Source organism: Heterocephalus glaber, unplaced genomic scaffold (assembly GCF_053883595.1).
Source record: "Heterocephalus glaber isolate CG9 unplaced genomic scaffold, H.glaber_assembly_v1.0 deba00000347, whole genome shotgun sequence".
In the NCBI taxonomy this organism is placed as follows: domain Eukaryota; kingdom Metazoa; phylum Chordata; class Mammalia; order Rodentia; family Bathyergidae; genus Heterocephalus; species Heterocephalus glaber.
In genome coordinates this window covers 43,278,634-43,303,515 of record NW_028258143.1, presented here as the reverse complement: position 1 = coordinate 43,303,515, position 24,882 = coordinate 43,278,634, and the positions used below count along the sequence as shown (strand labels likewise).

The following is a 24,882-nucleotide window of genomic DNA, read 5'->3' as shown; positions in this document are numbered from 1 at the left end:
TCTTTTCATGCATATCTTAAATCTTATACTGCATATATATCTGAATACATGTAAGTATTATTAGTTATATACTGATAGATTTCTAATATATATATATATATATATATATGACAGGAATATATATATATATATATTTCTAATATATATATATTCCTGTCTTTCCCGGCACCTCTCCCAAGCCTAGTATTATCTGTGAGGTATTCAAGAGTCCAGATTTGTGGACTCACATGCTAGCTGCAATGGTTAATTGGTGGGTAATTTTGTATAATTCTCTTGTTCAATTGACTTTCTTTTTTCTTCTTAGGTGAACAATCAACAATAGTATTATTTTCAAAGCTGTCTTAAAGAAAACAGGTATATGTGATAATGCAAAGAATCTACCACAATGCCTTTCATACAGTAAGCAATGAATGTCATTTGTGATTTTTTTGCTTAGCCTAGAATAGGTGTTCAATAAATGTTATTATTATTACTTATATTCCTGGTTAGTCCCAATTTTTCTCATTAACATGAGGAAAACCTTTAAAACTGTCACAAAACAACACCATTTTTAAAATAGAAAAAACAGCCCCAATATACTTATGAACATTATGCAAGATGATCCATAAACTGTTGTATAATGTGCTCAATAGGTGGTCATACTATGGTTTTGTCAATATAACTGTTGGAATGTTTCCTGTTAACATTTTTTCAGCTTCTCTAGCTTTTAAATTAGGCTAATCAGCCTAATTCTTCATTTCTGAGAGAAATATAAAAGCTCTAATGATAAGGAAATCTTAGTTCTGCCTATATATTATCCTTTGTGGTTTTGGTCATGTCATTTATATCTAAAAGACTAAGTTTCTCAGTTCTGGCAAGAAGCATCTAAATGAGATCTTCAATATGCTTTTCATCAAGTGCATAAAAATATTTTCTTGAATCTGTTATGTGAATGAAAACCATAGGATAATCAACATTTGCCACAAAATCATGTGACAACTCCTTTCACTTTAGAGTCTAATGTAGAATAATCTAATCAAGGTTTATGTAAAAGAACATGTCACTTGAAGTTAAATATTAAATATTTCTTCTTTAATATAGTTTTTATTAACTTACTGTATTTTTCCTCCTTCCTAATTTGGGTTTTGGTACATTAAGATAAAAGGCAATACATATATACATTATTAGACAGTGAGGATCTCAGTATGTCATTTGTTTCTTAATGTCATTGTAAATTTTTTATAGTGTCAGATGTGGAACTACAGAGAGCCATAATCTGATGAGCCTTAATGTAATACAGTTTTGTGAAAAAAAGCCATTTGTTGAGTAAATGACATTTACAGTTGTCTAATACCTGGTGTACAGTGACATCTAAAGGACATTATATGGAATGGATGACATTCATCTGAAATCAAGATTTTAAGGTAAGCTTTTACTGTGAGCAAATTGCATTAAATGAAAACAACAAAATATACATTCAGCATTGCAGTTAATGAGGATGGGGTCTCTATGAAGAAATGAATATGTCCAGAATATATTACATAAAATAAATAGCTTCAAATGACTAAATAAATTGATAGGAAGAGAGCAATTTCCATGGTAACAATAAAATGAGAATTTTTTGAAAAGAAGAATAAGGTGGAGATCAGAAATAAAAAGAACTTGTTCTGAAAAAAGAAAAGATCTGACAAATGAGTAGGGTAGAAATAACTCTTTACTTAAAATACTCATGTAAAATGCTGTTTAATTCTCCACAAAAATAACAAAACATTATGATTATAATTACAGCTATGTTGTATGTTGTAAATAGAAATTACATTTTACTAAGTAAAAGTATTTCACAGACACATCTAGAAAAATAGTGATCACAGAATATGGAGAGAAGAACTGTAGACTGGTGATTCCATATGTCAGGGCTACTATAACCTCTCTGGACCTGAGTTATTTTATCTATAAAATGAGAAGAGATGACAAGGCCATTTCAAAGCTAAATCCAGTTCTAAATTTTTCCAATTACAACTTTAAAGTCATGGTAATTTCTCTTTTTTAATGATTCCGTGAAAGGTGGTTAATGTGATGTGCAACCTTGCAGAAGGTGCTTAACTTCTCTGTGCTGTGATTTCCTCCCTTGTAACTGCAAATGTGTAGATTAGAGGACCTGTCAGCTTCATTTCTGAAATATAACTATCCTCAAACATTATACCATATTTTCAAGTCCTGTTTGGCTCCCAAGTAAATTAAAATTCTGCCTCTGTGTAGAAATAAGAGGCCCAGTGAAACCCTAAGAATATAAATAATAGGACCATATATATTAAACAAGAATCTAGTTCCAAATACATTTATATGAATTTCAAAGGTATATATTTATTCTTTAAACTCTCTGTACCCACCTCATCACAAATGTTGTTCAGTGGGTAATTGGAGAAAGCAATAGAGGAGGACTCCAAAGGAACTTCTCCTTTCCCTATTCACTCTTAATTTAAGCATTAAGTTTGGACCAGTGGCATTAAGTGAAAAGGACAGTCTGAATTTTTTAGCTTAACTTCCTATTTTCTCCAAAAGCCTTTATCATTTAAATTGACTTTCATTAAGAAATTACCCTTAACTTGTAAAATATAATTAAATATACTTTCTTATTCTGAAAAGAGACACTGTTATAGCAAATCTACACTATATGTATTTACATTTGACTATGTTCATTCTGAAGAGAACTGTAAGTTAAGATTTCTTTATATTCAACAAAAGAAAAATCATTTTCTTGATGTCCTGACTTGAAGTCAGCCTTACAATCTTTTCAGTAATAAATTAAAGACCATTTTAATTGGGTACATGTTATGTGCCAAAAATGATGTTAAAATTTCATACACAAGTGTCTCCTTCAACTTTCATAATTCAATGAAGGTTTTATAACCTTTTTATAAAAGAAGAAAATAAATCTTTGAAAGTTTAACATAGTAAGTTTAAAATTCAACTAAAGTATCTTGAACTCACTTTTTGTTTATCTCTTAGTTTGCATGTGTGGATGTGTGTGTGTGTGTGTGTGTGTATGTGTGTGTGTGTATGGTAAACACATAGGTTCACCTTAACTAACTCCTACAATATCAATTAAACATTTGTTTATTTTTAACTTGTATTATGAGCTAATAATCAATGATGTGTTCAAAATTTCTATATAGGAAGGACTTAGTTAAGTTTAGGGCTGAGACATAATATTTTTATATAAAATTATTGGTTTTCCATGAGATTGTACTGGTATCTTCAAAACCAATTCACTATTATGTGGATCAATCCCCTTGCTGCTCTGTAAAAAAATGAGCAATCTGATTTATCCCCTTTACCACCCTTCACTTATTTGTTCAATTCCAGTACCTTTGTATAGCAGTATCAGAAGTATTAACTGGTATTCTGGTGGGAAACAGCTTTATCAACAAGAGTACAGTATTAGTACAGAGTTTCTTGTGCCTTTGGTGCCACCAGTTCCATTCATATCTATATATCTGTAACTACATTCTTATAGATATGTGATCATACCTAAGTAAGTAACAAGCATGCAATTCTTTTCTCTGTCTTCTGAGAAGGCCTAGAAGAAATATCGCCCTAGTTGCAACAAACACACAGAGCTTGAATCTTGGTTTCTCTGTTTTACAATAAGAGGAACCAGTGCTCCTTTGGGAAAAGGATTGCATAAGTAAGTGCAGTGTTGTGATAGGAGGACTTGACCAAGTAAATGGAATAGGAAAATTTTCATGAGTAGATCTGTATAGATATTAGTTTGAGATGCTTAAATTATATCATTTTAAAAATTTCAAATGGACTAAAGATGTAAATTTAAAAGGTAACTATAAAGTTATATTCTTCTGATGCCATAGTAGTCTAGAATTTCTCAAACATTACTCAAAAACAGAAAATATAAAGGGAAAATACAAGTTTGACTATGTTAAAAATTATCCTTTAAAAATATGAACACAGAGATTGAGAGAAGATGTTTTCAATACTCTAACCCAACAATTACTAATACCTGGCAAATACAAGCCAATTTTCTAGTCACCTAGAAAATATAGGAAACTCAATAGAGAATTAAAGGAAAGAATTAGATACAGTAATTTGCTAAAGTGGAGGCAGGGTGGTTTGTAAGTTATTTGAAAAGATCTCAGGCTCATTAATAATCAGAGAATATAAGAATACTGCTTTCATGTTGGTAAAAATTAGAAGTTATTTTTAATAATAAGAACAGCTGATGGGAGGTGTCAACTGATATGACAATATACAACATTTTGCTTTGGTCCTTGCCATTTATCACACGTATTCATATTCATTCACTCTCTCTCTCCTCTTCCACTTTTCCTCCCCTCAAACAAACTAATATGTGTTCATTTACAATGCTAGCTGCATGGTGCTTATATTCTTGTATGAATTATACAAGATCACATAATAAACATTAGAGTTTGGGCTTGGCTGCTGATAACAGGAAAATTACTTGCAGAGAACAGAAGACAGGCTTTGCATGAAGCCAAACAATAAGCTATCCCTAAAATATAAGATACATTTTACCATTGTGAGTCTGGGTTTAGGATTTATAATGTATCATGAAACTTAAGGTGTTATAGAATAAGCACAGAGCAGGAACATTTTTTTTCATACATCACACTCAGGTAACATCTATTAAAAGCAGAAAAATAAAACCAAATCTGGTTGCTGCCAAGCAACAAAAACTTGGAAGGTGGTAGCTCTAACTCTCCTTGATATTGGAGCAATCCCAGAAGTCACCGAAGTCAACATCTCTAGCTTAACATTATAGCCAAGAGTCTCCTCGATGAAATTAAGTGCCTACTAAATTTATACAGAACAACTTCAAGCTTTATTATAGGAAACGTGATATTTTTCTTCAAATCAAGCATTACCTATGCTCCATGTACAGAAAATACATGAAGAAGGCCAGCAGCTCAAAGTATCCTGCCTTTCCCAGGATGTAGTCACAAAGAAAACCAGAGATAAAATCTCTCTCACCAGGAAGAATCTGGAACAGCTATATTTGCAAACTAAGGAATTCACTTTTGTTTGGAAGAATAATAAACCAAGCTCATGCAATAGACAATCTGCTTCTATAATGTGCTAACATTTCTGTGTTGTGGCACGCAGTATATATTCTAATCTCATTACTTATGTGGATTTCTTCCATAGACCTCTCTTACTGTATTCCCCAATGTGAGTAGTAGTTTCTATTATAATTTTAATGTACTGGAATGATTAAATTTTAATTAAGAGTTTGATAATGCAATCTTTTAGTATATACATTCAAGTAAAAAACTGAAAGAGGGATGGCTGTAACTTGAAGTTGTGGATTCTGAAAAATACTGCTCCTTTATTTCTCATATCTTTGAATTGTGCTTCTGATGTGAAAAAGTTTTAAGCTGTTTCTGTAGTTAGAGTTGCATGATGTTTTAAGTAGATTTGGAATCTTGTTAATGTCGGTGGGTGAGTATATATACCATTCAAAAAAATAAAATATACTAGAAATTACAAATGTATTCTTCACCAATTATCTATGATGTGGGAATTGGTTGTTCATATTTGGAGAGGCCTCTCCCGAACTGAATATGAGAAATGTGTTTTGCTAAGATGATGTGGACATAAGAAAAATATGATTAGCCGGCAATCTGATTGTCCCAGGTTAGTACCAATCCCAGTTCTAACCTAATAAAGTGGATCAATAAGGCTCTTCTGTATAAGAACTGTAACATGTGATTTAATCAATTTAACTGTAAGGTCTGGTCTGTTTCTTTTCTTTTTTAAAAATTTATTTTTTACTTTCATTTTTCCTTTTTAAATTTTAAATTTTTATTAGTATTACATGTTTGCAGTACATAATTATTCATCTTAGGGAGGTGATACATGTACATAAAATATCTTAATTATTTTTTATCTGAACTGTTTATTTTCTGAACACCTTATTTTTTAGCTAATTTTGCTGGTATTAAATTTCTCATAACCAGATGAACATTAATTTGATAAAAATAGGGCTGGAAAATGTGTAACTGAGTATTATTGTCAGACTTTCTTTGTTTGCTTCGTGTTAAGTTCTTGATGTTCTGAAGATTTGTTTTTTGTTTGATTTATGTTCAAGTTAATCGTCATTTTCCTCTTGAAAGCAATGCTGTTTTGGTGCATTGTATCTGACATTTTTACAAATACAAAGTAAAAGACCATACATACTGGCAAATATTGAGGAGAAGTCCAATTTAAATAACTTTATTCTTGTTACTGAAGGGAGCTAATGAAATGAATAACCAATGATCACCTAATATTTATTTCTCAGAGAAAATGTTCACATAGATTAATTGATGTATTAGAAAAGATTCTTCTTAAACTATCTGAGCTATTTTTGTATTTCATTTATTCAAAAATAAATAAAATATCTCAGTCTTTGAAATCCTTTGGTGAAATATTCCAAAACGTTTACAGATTTTATTAGATGAGAATATCATTGAGTAGAATCATAAATAATAAAGGTTACGATTTGAGTCCTAGAATAAGGATTTAGAGAAACATGATTGACACAAATATTTTCTCTCTCTCTCTCTCTCTCTCTCTCTCTGTGTGTGTGTGTGTGTGTGTGTGTGTGTGTGTGTGTGTGTCTCCCCTTCTGATATTCCTACTCTGTGGGTTTTTTTTTTTTTTTTTTTTTTTGGTACTGGGGATCGAACTCAGGATCTTGTGCTTGTGAGGTACGCGCTGGAACCGCTGAGCTAAATCCCCAGCCCAATTCTTGGATATTTTTTCGCTATTTTTTTCATTATTTTCTTCTTTGTCTTTTAGTTTCAGGAGTTTCAGTTAGTATACTTTCAGATTACATTTTTATTTTGGTACCGGTGATCAAACTTGGGACCTTGCACTTGCGAAGCAGGCGCTGAACCACTGAGCTAAACCCACGGCCCTCACCTAGTACACTTTCAAATTCAGAGATTCTTTTTTTCGTTGTGTCCATTCTACTTATGCCCGGAAGCATCCTTCACTTCTGTTACAGTGTTTTTGATCTCTAGCATTTTTTTATTCTTTCTTAGAATTTCCCTCTCTCCATTTATATTACTCATCTGTTCTTTCATATTGTCTACTTATTCTATGAGATTCTTTAATTTATTAATGATACTTATTTTAAAATTAACAGTCTGATAATTCCATCCCTGCCACATTTGTGTCTACTTCTGATGTTTATTCTGTTTTGTTTGTCCCTTAAGTATTACTTATAATTTTTTGTTAAAAAGTAGAAATGATGTGTTGGGTAAAAGAAAATATGGTAAGTAGTCATTTAGTGATGTTGTGGTGAAGCGTTGGAGAGGAAGCATTCTGTAATCCTATGATCAGATATCAGTGTCTTAATGACCTTGTGTCACTTGGATATAAGCGTCACAAGTGCTGTCAGTTTGTTTTGTCCCCTGAGAAAGTACAGGACGGCTGCAGTGGTTGGAGTTGGTGATTTCCTTTCTCTCATGTTGGTTAGACTCTTACAAAAATTTAATAAGGTGGGCTTTAGGAAAATGGACTCCTACACACATAATGATGCTTTGGTCAGTGACAGACTGCATAGACCATGGTGGTCCTGTAAGAGTGCAACGGGGCTGGAAAATTCCTATGACCTAGTGACCTTGTAAAGTCATGACCTCATACTGGAACCTGCAGAGTACACGCTAGATGGGAAACTGGAAGTCCTAAATATATAGTTTTCATTATATTCTTTTCTTATATTTTGTTTGTGGTAGAATTTTACTCATTTCATAAAATTGGTTGGATATTCTAGCGTCTTGGCTTTTCCTTCTTCAGATCACTGGAATAAGTAAAAAAGGAGTACTTATTTCTTAAATATCTGGTAAAAGTCACTTGCAGAATAGTCTGGTCCTGATGATCTTATGATTCCAGGTTATATTTCTACACCACTCAAATAAATTATTTGAGTGCTTAAGTTCTTTGAATTCTACACCACCCAAGTAAATTATTTGAGTGCTTAAATTCTTTGAATTCGGCCATAGTAAATCCTTTTCTACAAATCCGCAGTGAAACAAAACAAAACACACACTCTGAATTTTTGAACATGCTATTTCTATTTTTGTAGTGTTCTGTTTCCCAAATGTTTTGCTGTATCACTCGTCATTTTTAGTTTTTTTTGATACTTTTGACTGCAATCAATAACTTCTACCAGACGGAGGTCATTATAAAGAAACTTGCCTCTCCAGGAATCTTCTTTGACCTAAGACTGACAAGATATGTATGTTCCATGAATATGTACAATCTTGTACTTTTATTCCCTATTATTATTTATCACACAATGTTATCATTCTCAGTAGATTCATTGATATTTTCCTTTAGTCCATAATCTCCTTCAAGACAAAAATTATATCACTTTTTGGTTCCTTGTAGATTAAAGTTGTCTTTAAAATATTTTAAAATAAAATATTCTATAATGCTGTAATTGGATTGCGGTGTAAGAGTAAATGGTTAGCTTTCTCCGTTAATTTGCTTGGTAGTGACATTTCTAAAATTTTGTTTGGTGTGCACTTTAGAGCAGATAACCACTACCATCTGGTGGCAATTATATGAATTACAGCCAGGAGTCTCAAAGTCAGTGTGTTCTTTTAAACTAGTCCGGGAGGGGGGAGGGTGTGGAAAGTAATGTGTTTCTTAAACACTAAAAGGGTCAAATTTAGCATAAGAATTTAAAAATATTATGGTCAAATACAGTGGTAAGTCCATAATCACATATGTTACTTGTAATTTCATAGTTCATATATTCTTCAAAGATATTTTGTTAGGTGAATACATATGTATTATTGCATTTTTTCACTGGCTTGACATTTTTGTCATTATAAAATGTTTCTCTTATCTCTAGTAATTGTCCTTGCCTTTAATCTTATTTATTTGATATTAATATAGCTTCACCAGCACCTTTTGATTATATTTATATGATATGCCTTTTTCCATACTTTCACTCTCAACTGAGCTGTGCCCTGTTATTAAAGTGTGTGACTCCCGAAATCACGGTGCCTGCCTCACTGGCTCTGACTCATGTGTCAGGCAGTCCTCTGAGGGGGATCATGCCTGTATTCTTTCAAGACTATTAGTGCATAAGGCTAATCAGCCTGCAGAAGTTGTCTCTTTCTTTCATCTGTGGCTGGCATCATGCTCTCCTGGTTTAGCCCTAAGCTGTGATAGTTAAAGACCATGTTCCTTACGCACATGGAATGTCCTTTTTGCTCTGCCATGAACTCTTTCCTATCCTTTCTGCTTGTGGCTGTAAGGCAATGGTGTGGTCAGCACTGATCACACATAAAACATAGCGAAATGTTTTAAAAGAACCTAATAAACAGGGAATATACAGTATTTTATGTTGAAAGATTCCATAGTACATGTCTGTTTTACCCAAATATATCTTGAGATTTAATGCAAAGTCAGCAAATTCTAGCAGTCTCTGTATGTAAATAGAAGATCAGATATTGAAAATTATATGTAAATATAGAGCTAAGAATAGTAAAATAATATTAAAAATTGTGATAATGTAGTACTGAAAAAGGAATAGATGAATTGTACATAAGCAACAGAACTGAGATTATAGAAACAAATTCACACATACAGAAAAAATTGGCCCATGGCAAATTTGGCACTGTATACTAGCAGAGAAAGGAAAGAATTTTCAGTATATGATATTGTACAAAGTAAATACAGAAGAAGAAAGTATATTTTGACTACCATCTCATATAATAGTCACAATTAAATTTCAGGGACCTAGAGATTAAAGACTAAATAAATTATAAAACAAAGAAAGTGATATAATATTACATGGAAATACATCTTAGTGAAATTCTCATAGGGAAGTTTAAAGAAAAGAATAGAAAAAGTAGTAATTGTTATAACTAAATTTCCAGGAAACTAAACACATTACTAGAAGAGTAAAAAGGAAAAGGATGTTTTGTGGGTATTTTTTTATGAAAAGCAAGCCAGAGAGTGGTGAAAAGTATAAGAGACAAAGACTTGCAAGATATATAATGACCACCTACAAATTGATAGCAAAAAGACATAAAACCAATATAAAAATGGGCAAAGAGGGACATTCTGGCACATGCATGTAATCCCAACTACTCTGGAGGCTGAGGTAGGAGGACTTCTTGAGCCCAAGAATTAGAAAACAACCAGGGCAATATAGGGAGTCTCTGATCTCAACAACTAAAAATAAAATAAAACCAAGAGAAAGTAACAACAAAAAGATACTCATTGAAAGGGCTAAAATTTAAAAAATGGAAAATCCTAAATGCTGGTGAGCAGCTGGAGCAACTAAAATTATCATATACTTTTAATGAGACTGTTGTACAATGCTCTTGCAAAGTGTTGAGTGGTGTTTACTAGTGATGAATATACGCCTACTCTAAGATTCAACATTAATTCCAAGGTACATAATTAGTAGAAATGGAGATTTATATATTCACCAAAAGAAGAAAGGCATATTTAAGAAGTTACAGCAGCAACTTTGAAATGATTAAATATTAGAAATAATCCCAAGGTTTATCTGTATTAGAATGAATAACTTATGCCATATTAATGTAATAGAATACTAATAGAATAGAATACTAATATTCTATGTAGTAGAATACTATTACTTAATGTAATAGAATACTAGTGAAAAATTAGTGAATTAGTGTTAAGATGATACAGATAACTGTCACAGGTATAATGGTTACCAAAAGAAGCCAGAGCTAGAAATATATTCAACATAATTTCTTTTATGTGGGCTTCAAAAAAACAAGAAGCTATATTTTAGGGATAAATGTCAGGGACACGGCTAAATTGGCAACAAGGGAGGAAACAATAACTTTGGGGCGACGTGAAGGAGGATTTAAAGAGACTAATAATCTAGTTCTTGCTACACAGAGTGGCAACATCATTGTATTTTGGGGCCTATTCTTCAATAATACACTTTTAATTTTGGTACTTTTGTATTGTATAATATTATCCAATAAAACTGTTAATGAAAAAGGACCATTCTTGGATTAAAAATAAAACATGTGGATAATGGCAGGACAAAATACAGAAGAGGACATCCAGATCAGCTGAAATTAGAAAGGAAAAATATGTATTTGGTGATGGTCAAGTGTGCACTGCAGTAAAGTGAGAAAGGGAAGCAAAACCTCAGAGGTCCTGAAGTGTAGAACACATGGATGTGTGCTGTTCCCTTTCAATGGTGCACAGGGGTTTCAAGGAAGATTTGAGTGGGAAAACAGAGATTAGGCTGAGGAGAGTCAATGCACTATTTATATAAGCAGTAGTATATTTGAATAGAAGACTTTACTCTGGTCTACACAAATCTCCAAGAAAAATTTGAAATGGAAATTTAGGCAATTCTTCTCCCATTGCTTCTACACATCAGTAGGTCTATAAGTCTCACATTGGACTTACAAATTTACGTGTACATACAATGTGTGAGCTTGTGTTTCCATGTGAAACACCTCTAATTATAGTGTTTATCTGGAAATCACAATGTAACAAAGTCCAACTTTCTGGAAAATAGACATGAATAAATAAAAAGACCTCAAGGTTCTGGAATCTTCCATACTGTCAATGTGGAGTAATGGCTAGAATTCTGAACTTCATCAAGTGTGGGATTCTGGACACTCTTATACTTCTATTAATTTTTCCAGTTATGAAAAACCTTTCCAGAAATAAAAAGAAAGGAACACACAAGAGATACGGATGTAAACAGTGGTGATTTCACAAGACTATGCTAGATATGGAAGTTGAGGAAGATGATAGATTACAAAGAAGCCTGAGATTTTTCAGTCGGTAAGCAGAACAATTAGTGTTTATGGAAAAAAACAACATCCTGAGAAGTCTTTATGTTGGAATCCTCTAGTTGACTGATTAAATTTATATTCTGCAATCACCTTGGAACTTGTTAGAAGTACTGAAAAAGTTTTATTCTTACATATGGGAGAAATGGCTGAAATAACTAAATTAATGGGGCAGAGGGAAGGCAAGAGAGTAAGGGAGTGAGAGAATGAGAGAGGGAGGGAGAGGAGAGGAGAGGAGTGGGGGAGAGAGAGAGAATGAATCAGTATCTTGAGAAATACCATGGAGAAATATCAAAAGAATGGGCTATGTATCACACAAACATACCTTAGGTTGGTATTATATAAATGATTCCATATAGTCCTCTACATATAAATTCTATTTAAATGTGGTTATTAAAATTACCTACAATTTAAAAATATCCATTCTGACTCGAATCTATAACCCGACACTATAATGACTTAGAGAATTAAAGAGAGGGGCACTGCCAAAGGCAGGCTAAGAAAGCATTAACTAAAACAAAAACAAGAAACAGGATAACTATGAAAAACAGAACTTAACTCTTACATATTTAAGCAATTCTGTGGCTTAAGTGTGGAAAACAAATGTTCACCCAAACAACCTAGTGCTGTAGCTCATCAAGGGATTACTGGGTGTCGATAATGGAGCACGCTTGGTAGTAAGTGATATCTGTCTTCCAGATCGTGACAAAATCCAAACAACCTAAAGGCCCTTCTTTGTATTTGTGTTTTAGTGATGTCATTCCATAAAAGAATATATTACAAACATTTTGAACAGGCTTGACTGTTAACTCAGAAGTGGGATGAGGATTGAGGAGAAATACTGATCAGAATTACATATTTATATACTATTATGATCATTCTTTTAGGTAAAAGATCAGCTGACTAGAAGGCAAGATTGGACCTTGGGAATAATTTTACTTTATGACCATGATTTTGTCTGATTCTTACTGTCCAGGCAGGGGTAATACTGAAGACTTTAGACCAAAGCAAGAACGTGGTAATATATTTGTGATAGTCACACAAAACATACACTCACAATCACACTCATACTGACTTTGGCACTTGGTAATCCAAAAATTACTATAAAATGTATTTTCTGAGAATATTGCATTTCTAAACAAGTATAGATAAATAAGCTCTTTAGCTCTTCACATAATATAACTGTTGAAATATGGTCATCAATTTGTGCCTTAAAATAGGGTGGTCTTTCTTTATAAGGTAAATCTACATTGTTAAAAATATTTTATCTTCCCAAAGCATCATTGTAGTTTCTATATATATTATATATGACATATATATATAATGTATATATATATATAGTACGTTGTTTATTATAAGGGCTTCCAAATGACTAAAATATGACTATCCCTCCTTACTCTTATATTTTTATCATTAACAAATAATCTCAGAGCCTAATTGTGTTAAAACTTCATGAAAATCTGAATCTTGTTTTTCTGTTCTCAGAATCCCTTGATTCTTAAGCATGACCTTTATCCATCACTTCAGGTATTTTTCCCCAAGTTATTGCTCTACAATTAAATTTACCAAATGCTACGATTTTTATCCCTTCTACCATCACAACTTCTTCCTACATAACATCTTCTTCATTTAAAAAGTTAAGATTTATTTGGAATTACAGTATTTAAAATATGAGTCATAGGTATAGAAAAATTGTGAAGTCATAAAGGAAGAATTCTCTGAGAAACATATATATGACCTAGATTTAAAGTTTGGTCCATAAAGAGATTCTTGTGCTTTGTTGATAATGCATTGCTATAAAAAAATCAGACTAAGGTAACCCCAACACAATATGTACATTGCACCAGTTGCCAAGGTAACCCCTTTAAAATCTTCTAAATGAAAAAAATATATTCTTTGAGGGCAGATAAGTTAAGGCTGTCTCAAGGCTTTCTGAATACATTTTTGTAGTAGGGACAGGTGACTGGAAGGAAAATACCTCAATTGAAATTGAAACTGAGACAGATGTAAATAATTAATTAACCAGGATAAATGAAATTAAAACAGCATAGGACAAAGCCCTTCTGAAGTTCCCTTCAGGTGCCCTCAAGGAAGAGTAACCTGGAGGAGAACTAGAAATGAGAAAATTAAATCATAGTGTCACATTCATCCCTTAGGTTCACTACTGAGAAAAAGAAGCTGAGTATAGTGTGCTCATTACTTACCTCTTCCTATTCCGACTTTATCTTCTCCATGGGATAACCTCAGTGACTATACACTGTGTAAAGAAGAGCCTTGAATTCTACAAAGAACAAATTCCAGGTTAAGATTAAAGCAACCTTTATTCACAAAGTGAAAGTATCTAATATAGATTATTTAGGGAGTCAGCCACTGGATGGCATTGTGAGACCTTTATTCTATAGATTTGATAGCATTAAGCGTAATTCAGCCTATATTATCTAAAACATCATCTAGGAGGTTCTTCCAGGCTTTGTTTGGTTTGATGGTAACAGTGATGAGATAGTCACTATAGGATCTTAATTTGCACTTTGCCTGTTCTATTAATCAACTGGTAAATTGAGAGAAAATATTTTGTGATTTTCCTACTACCATAGTTTGTGTATTTAAATCAAACTAATTTGTTTTATTGACTAATGAATGGATATTTTATGAACTAAGACATCATTATGGTTCAGTAGAAAAAGATAAATTATTATTTGGGATCCAACCTATGAGATGTTTCCGTTTCTCTAAAATCAGTGAATGATGGGGACTGTGGGCATTTTGGGCTCTCGGCCAAGGCATTGGCCATGGCTCGTGCCAGTAAAATGGGCCCTGTTCTAGGTAGAGCCCCTCATTCAGAGTACCAGGTGCTCTGGAAAGCTCCTGATGAGTTTCCACATTTAAACACAAATTTAAATCAATTGTTTTTCATCTAATTCAATATTCTGTCTCTGCCATTAGCATCAATAAAAGAAAAAAATGGTTAAGATCATTCTTGTTTTATCTGAGGTCAGATAAAAAAAAACCTTCAGGTATTTTCCCTATCTCTGATATTCATGTTTCCCCTTTGTTAAACAATGATGAATATATTATTTATGTATCTGACACATTCCAGAAATAAGTGAAATGAAATTAAGGTTCTGGCAAAATTCTCTAAAAACAAATGAGTTCAGTAGTCATTATTTAAAATTGAAACATATTCTCTACAACTTTTGGAACTTTATTATAATTAGCCTTAAAATATCAAAGGCTCTTAGAAGTTCTGCAGTAAAGAATTTTGTCTCTGTATATGTTAAATATAGATTTTCTGTATTTCAATTTTTATCATAATTCATCAGTTTTAATCTGTTGCCTACCATGATATATCTTTATTAGTAGATTTTCTAGAGAAAGAGAAATACCATATTAAATGTGCATGCACAATTAACCAACAAAATACTTACTTATTCCTAGATTTAAAACTATTTTCCACTTTCATGAAACATCTAAGTTATACTTGAGACTTTCTTCACATTCTGAATTTAAAATCCTTCTGAATCACTTCAGGGTCAGAATATTTTAGAGGTTTCCACCCCTCCAAAATATGATGTGATTTTATCATCTTCAGTTCTGATACACTTTTTAAAAGATTCTTTCTTTGGGGGGGAGATGATATTTACTTTCCATCAAGATCTTATTCTTAAAGTTTTAGTAAGCGTTTTTTTTTAGTCCTCTTAATTTTACCATAAGACACAACAACAACAACAAAAAAACAGAGCCTTAGAGTTTTCATGGTTTTTTCCTGGAAAACTTGCTCTTAAATTTCAGCATGCATCACTTAATCTGGAGGGCAGATGGCTGTGCCTCAGCCTGGGGGATGCAGATTGAGAAGATTTGGGATGGACCTCCAGATTATTTCTGTGAAGTCACCAGGTGAGGCTGATGCTGCGCTCTAAGGACCATACTTTGAGACAATTCTTTTAGATCTTCTGTAAGGGATTTGTTCAAACATGAAGGGCCAGAAAGTGGTTAGCTGTACTTTATCAGGGATAAGAACCCTGCCATTGAACTTTCTGATGAACATCCTTTCAGTTGATCAAATAAATTGCTGGACTTAAATGGTTAAGCTAATCCATAAACAGTCAGCAGTCAGTCACTTCCCTCAGAGGTATCTCAAAAGACTTTCACTCTTCAAAATATTACTTACATCCTCTGTGTACTTGTGCTTTGTTGCTTCACTCAACATGAAAAATCATACATTCTTTAGAGTTCTAAAGTAACTTGGTATCACACAGCACGGTATTGAACATACAGCAGAAATTCTATAAACTAGCTATTGACTGATTGCTAAGTTATGTGCATGTTTTATGTTTTTATGTATAATAGGTTTATTGTAATTTTCTGAAGAAAAAGTCCATCTGCTACTTCATTGAATCAACAGACATTAATAGAGTCCTTATTAAGTGCCAAGCAAGTGCTGTGCCAGACTCTGAAGTTGCAAAGATTTGAGTGTTTCTGCTATTTCCTCCATTACCATCACTAAAGAAAATGCTGCTGCTGCCTCTCATAAAAATGAGGATAACGCTGGATAACATTTATTGAGTGCTTACCTCCTCCCAGGTAATGCTCTGTGTGCTTAACTAATATAATCCTTAGAACAAATGTAGGAAGTAGCAACTATCATTATTTTCATTTTGTAGTTTAGAAAACTGTATGTAGTACTTTATTTTATTTCATTCCATTTTGTGTATTTTTTGAGACAGAATCTTGCTGTGTTGCCTGAGCTGGCCTCAAACTGGCAATCCTCCTGCCTTAGCCTGCCAAATAGTTGGGATTATAGGGGTGCCTCGCCATATCCAGACGGAGCATTTTATATAGCATCGCACTGCTAAGAGCTAGTGCATGTAGGATTTGGTTATGTTTCTGGGATGAGCTGAGTCATCTGGGGTCTGGACCATAAGCACTCCAGCTCCAGAACCGCTTCTGGCAGAACCATTATCTTACAGATAATGGCCTTTGCCCATCAGGAACTCATAGTCTAGAAGAGGAGCAGAAAACATGACTGCACATGTTAAAAGCCAATTACAACTGGTGAACTAAGAACAAAGACTAATGTACTGAGTTCTCCCCAGGGAAGTTGTGGAGGCCTCACAGAGCAGTAAACTATGATGTAAATTTAATAGGAGTTTTTTGTTTATTTTTTCTTTAGACCCTTGGGAAGTCTAAAATTTTCACAGAATTTTTTAAAGTATAAATAAACTACATAGATATGTAATTGAAACTATATGGAACCGATAGTTATAAAACAAATATCATACAGCAATATATGTTTATTAACACATATAATAAGAGTTAGTAGATTTTTAATAATTATTCTAATTTGAATAATTATCCTAATGAGAAAAATGGAAGAATCTGAATGTTTTTGATAGATCTGAAAAAAACTGTAATTTCTTATGAATATACCTTCGATTTCTGTTGGTGGCAAAGTTGTGGATTCAGCTAGTAATATTGAGGTTAGAAATTCAATACTGCACTGAAGTTTAAGTACGTTAAATTTCAGTTAGGGGGTAGCAAAAATAAGCATATTATAGTTTTTCCTTTCTCATATGGACATTAAATTCTATCCAGAGTCTAATTGGGTCCACAGATTGAAAGATAAGAATACCAGGAAGAATGATGGACAAGAAAGGCATAACTTGTTATGTTACAATTTGGAAAATGCCATGCTAGGTTTACCTTAAATTTAATCACAACCTCAAATCCTCCCCCATAGCATAGTAACAGACTATTATCTTCACACCATGGACATCAGGAATGGCCTGCTGAGAAGCACTGTTAATTAGGACTGAGGAGTAAGCAGGTTGTTCTCTACAAACTTTGCTCCTTTTCACTAGAGACAACTTAGAACTTCCTATGTTTTTGCCAGCACTATCTTGCAGATTTTGTAATTTTATTTTCAATGTAAATCTTTGATACCAATTAAAGCACAGTTTCTACATAAGAAGTATCCAGAGTATAGGAAGGAAAATCCAATGTGTACAAATAAATCAGTCTACAATCCCACCAGAACCAGCAGTTTGACAGCTAGACAGTGGAAGAATTTAGTAAATGTTCACCATGAGACTTAAAGGGCATTTTGTGAGGGCTGACAGAAGATAAGAAAAAATGTCAGGATTCTTCCTCACTCTTTGTAGATATGCTGGCCAATGAAATGCAGTGGACATCATTGTAATTGAATGTTCAAATATTTGTTTATCATCCAGGCCCCCATTGCCAGGTTTTGGTGCTGGGAAGTTTCTCACAGCAAATGTAAAGACTCCAAGTAGTTCATTAAAGCTTCTCACCTCTTCCTTGCTCACCCTTATCTTTGGAGGTGTAAATTAGAGAGGCAGATGTACAATCTGGGAAGTTTTCCAGCTACATATTTAGAATGTGGAATGTTCAGCACTGTGGGTGTTGAGCAGAGTTTTTCAGTCTGTCACACATCCAGATATAGTGCCAAGGAAACCCCCCAAATGGCCTCTAAATGCTTGGTTCTAGAAGAAAACAGCCTCAGTCAGGACAGGCCACAGAATGCTTGCTAATTTTTGTTGTATAATCAGAAACTTCAGAACATAGTAGCAGAAAAAAGGGATTCTTGCTGAGATCTAGAAAGCTCTGAGTTATCTGGATAGTGGATACTCACTAGGAGAAATATTTTAAAAGTCCCTTTATTGGAATTTGTAGATAATTCTTGCAAACCAAGAACATTAGATACCAGAAGGCTGAAATAGCTTATGAGCATGCACTTACATTTCAAAAGTACTTTTGAAGTTGAAAAAAGTGCTTTCATTTTCTCCTTACAAACCTCAAATTTGCAGAGCAGATTTTATTTTTACAAAACATGACAGGAAACCAGACTCGGTTGAGTTGTTCAGTCAATGTTATGAAGCTATATTATGGTAGAATTAGGTCTCAGTCTCTTCATTTATGAAACTAATCAATAGCTACCATTTGTAGAAGAATATAGATGGAAATAAAAATTATGGAATTCTTCACTCATTTAATTTCCTCCATGGAGAAACAGAAATATTAAAGTCTAAATGGAGAGTAACGCGAACATCAAGAAAACAGGGTGGATATTTCTTTCTATGGTTGGTTTTAGTGCATGGAGATCTATTTCCATCTTACATTTTATCCCTAACCTAATTACATTGATCTGTCCTTACCCACTTATGATTTCTCTGCTCTTCCTTTATGCTAAATTGTAAAGACTCAGGCTCCATTGATGGGAAAATACTCTCTGGTTCTTGTTTGCATGTTTATTTGTTTGTTTTGTTTTGGGTTTCATCAGATAGACCATTCTAAGATGGATTGATTCTGCGTGATTGTCCATACATTGTCAAAAATATTGAAGGCCAGCTGCCTACCACAGTAACCATCTCAAAAATGCACCTTATTAAAAATGCACTATCTTGCCTTATTTTCTTTTTCATTTTTTTCTCATCTCTTACTCCCTTTCTCTTGAATCATTTTCAAAATAAAACACTTGTACACAAGCCTTTTATTTTTTACATTCTGTTTTCTGGGAGAAGCTCAGGGAACTACAGGTCTTTGGCTTTATGTAACCTAAATTCCTCAGCAAATTCCATTAGAAAAGAATTGTTCTGGAACATATAAATGACAAATATTAATGGTGGTTGAGCCACGATTAAGAAAGGAAGTGAACACTGTATGCTTCCAAATTTGAAGGATGTCAGAATCAGTGGAGCCTAAGTTTCAAATGCTCACAATCCATACCACAGTTTTTAAGACCATATTCATGTATCATGCTCTTTCCATCTCTCATAATTAGAGCTCTGAGTAGAAAAAAATTGAAAACACCTTCTGTCCTGCAAGTTTAACACAGCAGAGATTCAGCCTTAAGACAGATTTTCTTTCAATTATGTGGGCCTCCAACTGAGGCCTCCACTAATGTGCTCCATTCTATTTTTATCATAAAATTCAACTTGCCTTTCATAGCATGATCTATTCCAAGTGAATGTGATAGGACTTCCTGGTTTCTTTTGACTTTTCTCTGGTAGCAGAACACATGAAGCATTGTTCCTGACAACCACTTTGCCACAGACAACTCCTTCTCCCACACACTCATCAGGAAGCAATGCCTTCTGTTTGCTCAGTTGGAACATTGTTATGTATTGCCACTGGCAAATTGGCTACGGTGCTCCCTAAGAAATGAACACTTCTGACATAAATTAATTTAAGAAAAAATTAATTCCTAAACTCTTCGTATTTAAATAATTAACAATTAATTTATTTTTCCAAAACCATAGAGATAAGCTGTATGATTGACCTGTGTTATGACATCACTCACAATCATTTGGAGATTTAGTCATTTAGGTCCAATCTCTGTTTATGGGCTCCAGAGAAAGCTACTGTGGCAAAACCATGATCTTATCCTGTGCAAATATGTAACACAAAAACCGTGCCCATTGTATTTTGTTGTCCACTGTTAGAATACATTGAAGATTAGTTAATATTTTTTTTAAAAAAATTCAACAGAAAGATATTCAATCATAATGAAAGGATGGAACTCAGGAAGTATCTAACAAAAAATGGCGAATGTTTGTAGGCATAATTTTCCCACTCCTTTTATCTTTTTATTTTTTGGGGTACCAGGGATTGAACTCGGGATCTTGGGCTTGCGAGGCAGGCAGTGGAACCACTGAGCTAAATCCCCGGCCCTCCACTCCTTTTAAGTATTAAGTGAATCAGAAAAGATAATTTATAGGGTATGGCCTTGTAAACATGCTCGAAGAGGAAAAAACTCACTCCTCACTTTATTTTCTAAATATGAAATGATGCCTGTGTTAATTATATTTAAGTAAATGATGTGGTTTAAATCTAAAATGTTCCCTCAAAGACTTATGTGTTAAGTGGAGCTTTTGGAAGGTGACTAGATAATGGGAGTGTTACACTCGTCAGTGAATGAATGCACTAATGAATCCATAGCTAAATGTACTGTTGGGAGGTGGGGCCTTGTCAAAAGAGGTAGTTCACTGAGGCTGTGAACTAGAAGGGTATATCTCCCTTAGGCTTCTTCCTTCTCTTTCTATTGCCGGGACACCAAGACATGAGCAGCTGTTTGCAACCAGTAACGTCCACCATGCCCTTCTTTCCTTGGAGCCAGTCAACTATGAACCATATCCTCTAAAAACTGTGAGGCAAAATTAACCTCTGCTTCAATTGGTAGGTGGCAGATATTTTGTCCCAGGCATGAATAAGTTTTTACTGTGACAGTTGTTGCTATGACTGTAGCTGATCACATGGTTCAGAAACCTTTGGAACAGGTTTTCAGCAGAGTTTAGAAAGGTTTGGAGCTGCTGGTTGAAGTGGCCCTAGAGTGCTGTAAGCCAAGCTTGATGGGAGACTGTGGTGAGAACTCAGAGGGCTACAGTGCTAAGTGAATGAAATGCAGAGTTAAAGGCCAGGCTCAGGGGATTTCATGTGGGAACAAGGATTCCATTCATAGTTGAACTCAAGGCAATATGTGTCATGCTCTGGTAGAAAATGGGTCTACATTTTATTCTTGTCCCAAGCCTTTGCAGGAGATTGAGATTAATGGCTGTGGGCTAATTAATCTGATGGAGGAAATTTCAAAGCAACTCAGTAATCACGCTGTTCTATGGGTATTGTTTCATGCTTGTGGCCAGAATTCATGAAAATTGGGAGCAAAAAACTAATTTAAAATGTTTACAGTTTCATCAGAAAGGAAGGGACTCAAAAATTGGGGCCACGGAGACCATGGTTCCATAAAAGTTCAGCTTTAAAAAGAAGTCAAGTATTTTTCATAAGGACAAGAGGAAAGATTTCTTGAGGGCATCCCAAGAATCAACAAGAACCTCTCTCCCTCTCACAAGTTGAAAGGGGAAAACTATAAAATGTTCATTTGAGAAAAGATCCTCAATTTTCACTGCTGGAGAAAGGCTGGTTCCACAGTATTCTAGGAAATTGGTTCCACAGGATTCAGTTCACAGTGCGCAGCCATCCAGGCACTAAGAAGCCTCTGCATCCATAATCCAAGGGGGCATGACCTCCACTCAAGGAGGCAGAAGACCAAGATGTCATCCATGTGATTTTTTTTGGTCAGGTATGTAGAATGCAAGAGTTTTACTATCAGCAAGTCTTCCACCCCAGGAACATGGAATGTCTGCAGAGGAAAACAGTATGCAAAAAGCAGAGCCTCCCCAAGAGAGGGTTGTGAGGGCTGGAACTGTCAATATCATAGAGAAGGGACAGCCTCTCACATTTCATCACAACTTGCTATGGATACTGGACATGGAAATAATGGATTTAGTGTTTTTCCTGGTGGGTTTTGGTCTTGCTTTGATCCTGTTCTTTTCTACCTGCCTAATTCTCCCTTAAGGAATGGGAATATTTACCTTGTGGCAATGTATGTTGTAATTATCTAACTTTCTTTTTTGTTTTTACATGAGTTCACAGCTAAGCTAAGAATTTGCCTTCAATCTCAGAAGGGCAAGCCTTTAGACTTTTACTTTTATGCCATGCTGAATCTGTTAAGAATTTGGTGACTCTGAGAGATGGACCAAATGTATTTTCCACAAAGAGATGGACATAACTGTTCTGGAGGGCGGGAGAGAACCTTATATTTTAGAACTAGAATATCCCCCTATAAGACTCATGTATTTAGAAGTGGGGCTTCTGAAATTCCATTGTTTTTTGTGGCCATTATACTCATCAGTGGATTAATCCTCAGCCAAATGTGTTGTTAGGAGCTGGGTCCTTGTTGGAGGTTGGTCACTGGGGCATGACCTGTCAGGGTGTATCTCTCTTCCCAGCTCTTCCCTTCATTCTGACTTTTGGGTGATATGATGTGAGCAATTGTCCTCTGTCAGACCCTTCCATCATGCCCTTATGACCTTGGAGCTAGCCAACTATGGATTGCATCCTCTAAACAAAATAAGCCTGTCTTCCTTTATGTTACAGATGTCAGGCATTTTGTCCCAGTGAAGAGAAAGTGACTAATACTGTAAGTCATAACTATATATACTATATTCATTTAAATAAATTTTTTGAAAAAAGTTGCTATTTTTGAAAACTACCACTAGATGGTATGCAAATACCCTTTCTTCAATTCTGTTTTTAATCTATCCTGACTTTTATACTATAAGATGTACCATGTTTATGTGATGTTCTAACTTGTCTCATTCTGTCTTTGCAGTGAAAAATAAAAAGAAGGCATGCTGCTTGAACCAGTTTTTTTTTTATTAATTGTAATAAACTCCATAGGACCAATTTTATTTTCTCACATGTTGGAGTGATTATTTTGGCATTTTCAGTTCAAAAATTTCTATGCCATTTTCCCCCATCTGTAAGAATCAGTTGTTACAGAATATTTAAATATTTCTGAAATTAGCACATACTTCATATCTTGAAGCATTTTGGATTTGAATAATTAAAGGTATATATATTAATAGAATTTAAAGATTACCTGTACATTTAAAAAAACTACAAAAATATTGAATTATGGTACTATCTCATGGTCAGAAAAAAAGAAAAAATCCTTTTTCATATAAATTTTGAATTAATCATCAAACTTCTTTTTGGTTTCTTTTCATTTCTTTTGTCTTGTGATGCTAAGGCACCTGCCACATTCTAGGTAAGCGGTCTATTGAGCCACACCCTTCACCTCTGTAATACGTGCAGCAGCTACAAATAATTTCCAAGTTAACCTATTCAAATGTATGAGTTTTAATATATATGTGAAAATGCTCAGTATCTCTGATTACCTGAGATTCTATTTTAATATCATGAATGATATTAACAGTCTACTATTCCCAATGTGGCACTGCCATATATCATTGTATGTATAATCTACAGTAAACCCAAGTCTTTGTAAAACCAATTACTATATGAATTATCAGTCAACTGTAGCTCCCATGGTTAGATAGTAGGTCACCATTCTAACTTTGTTATTCCTGCTTTAACACTGTCCTGTGCAAAAATAACCTACCAGGCCTTTCAGTCTTCCATGAACCCTCTAGTGGGCAGTAGTGGTGTTACTGTCATTCTCATGGGAGATTAATGAAAGATCAGCCAAAACTAGGGAGAACATAGACATGAGGTGGATAGCTCTAAGAATTTTTCACTCTCAACTGTTCATGCTTACAATAAACAATCTCCTAGAATATGCAGGATAGTCCTGTGTATTAGTGCAATTTCAGAGATAAAGAACACCATATCTAGTTGTAATATTTAGCTGTTTATATAACCACAAATACCTACACAGCTATACACGACTATATATGTATTCACACTGTAGACCATGCATAATCACACAAATGGTAAGAAACTGCCACATATCTCAATTTATCTAAATTTGTCTGATCATTCAATATCAGATAATTGAGACTTCATTATCAGCCTAAATCACATGTCCATCAATTTCATTTTTCTTTTTAGTACATATTCCCTAAATCCTTGACTTTAAATTCAAGTCTCATACTTGCTTTCTTCACTCTTCTTCTTCTTCTTTTTTTTTTGTATGAAATTCTTTTATTGGTACATTGTAGGTATACAACACAACTACATTTCTCATTGGGAATTGTACCTTTACATAATGTATCTTGGTTCTTATTTTTTCCCCATTCCTAGCCCTCCCTTCACCCCCTCCACCCTTCCCTATTTACAAATACTTTATTTCCATTTTTTCCATTTCTCATCATTTTTCCTTTCCCTTCTTTCCTTTCCCCTGCCCCTCCCACTACCCTTACCCCTTTGGACATTTTCTTCCTATTTTACATTATTGATTATTCATTCTAATCATTGGTACATTTTAGGTATACAATATAATGACATTCATCATTGGAAAATTGCACCTTTACATAGTCTCTCTTGGTTCTTATTTTTCACCCTTGCCCAGCCCTCCCTTCAACCCCTCCATTCCTCCCTATTTACAACGATTTTGTTCCTATTTTTCCATTTTCTCATATTAATCCTATTTCCTTCTGTCCTTTCCCCTAGTCCTCCCACTTCCTTCCCCTTTGCCCCTTTTCTTCCTGTTTCACATTACCTATTATACATTTAGTCCTTATTTGCACTTTCAGTT

General features: G+C 34.1%; 1 long non-coding RNA gene across 1 annotated transcript in view; it reads left to right on the top strand.

Moving 5' to 3' along the window:
• The first annotated feature begins 4,828 nt into the window (after positions 1–4,828).
• Positions 4,829–24,882, top strand: part of LOC147829938 (uncharacterized) — a 36,456-nt gene continuing 16,402 nt past the window's right edge. The window contains exons 1-2 of the long non-coding RNA XR_015446692.1: positions 4,829–5,184; positions 16,158–16,391. This is a non-coding gene — a long non-coding RNA (uncharacterized LOC147829938). The remainder of the gene's footprint in view (positions 5,185–16,157; positions 16,392–24,882) is intronic.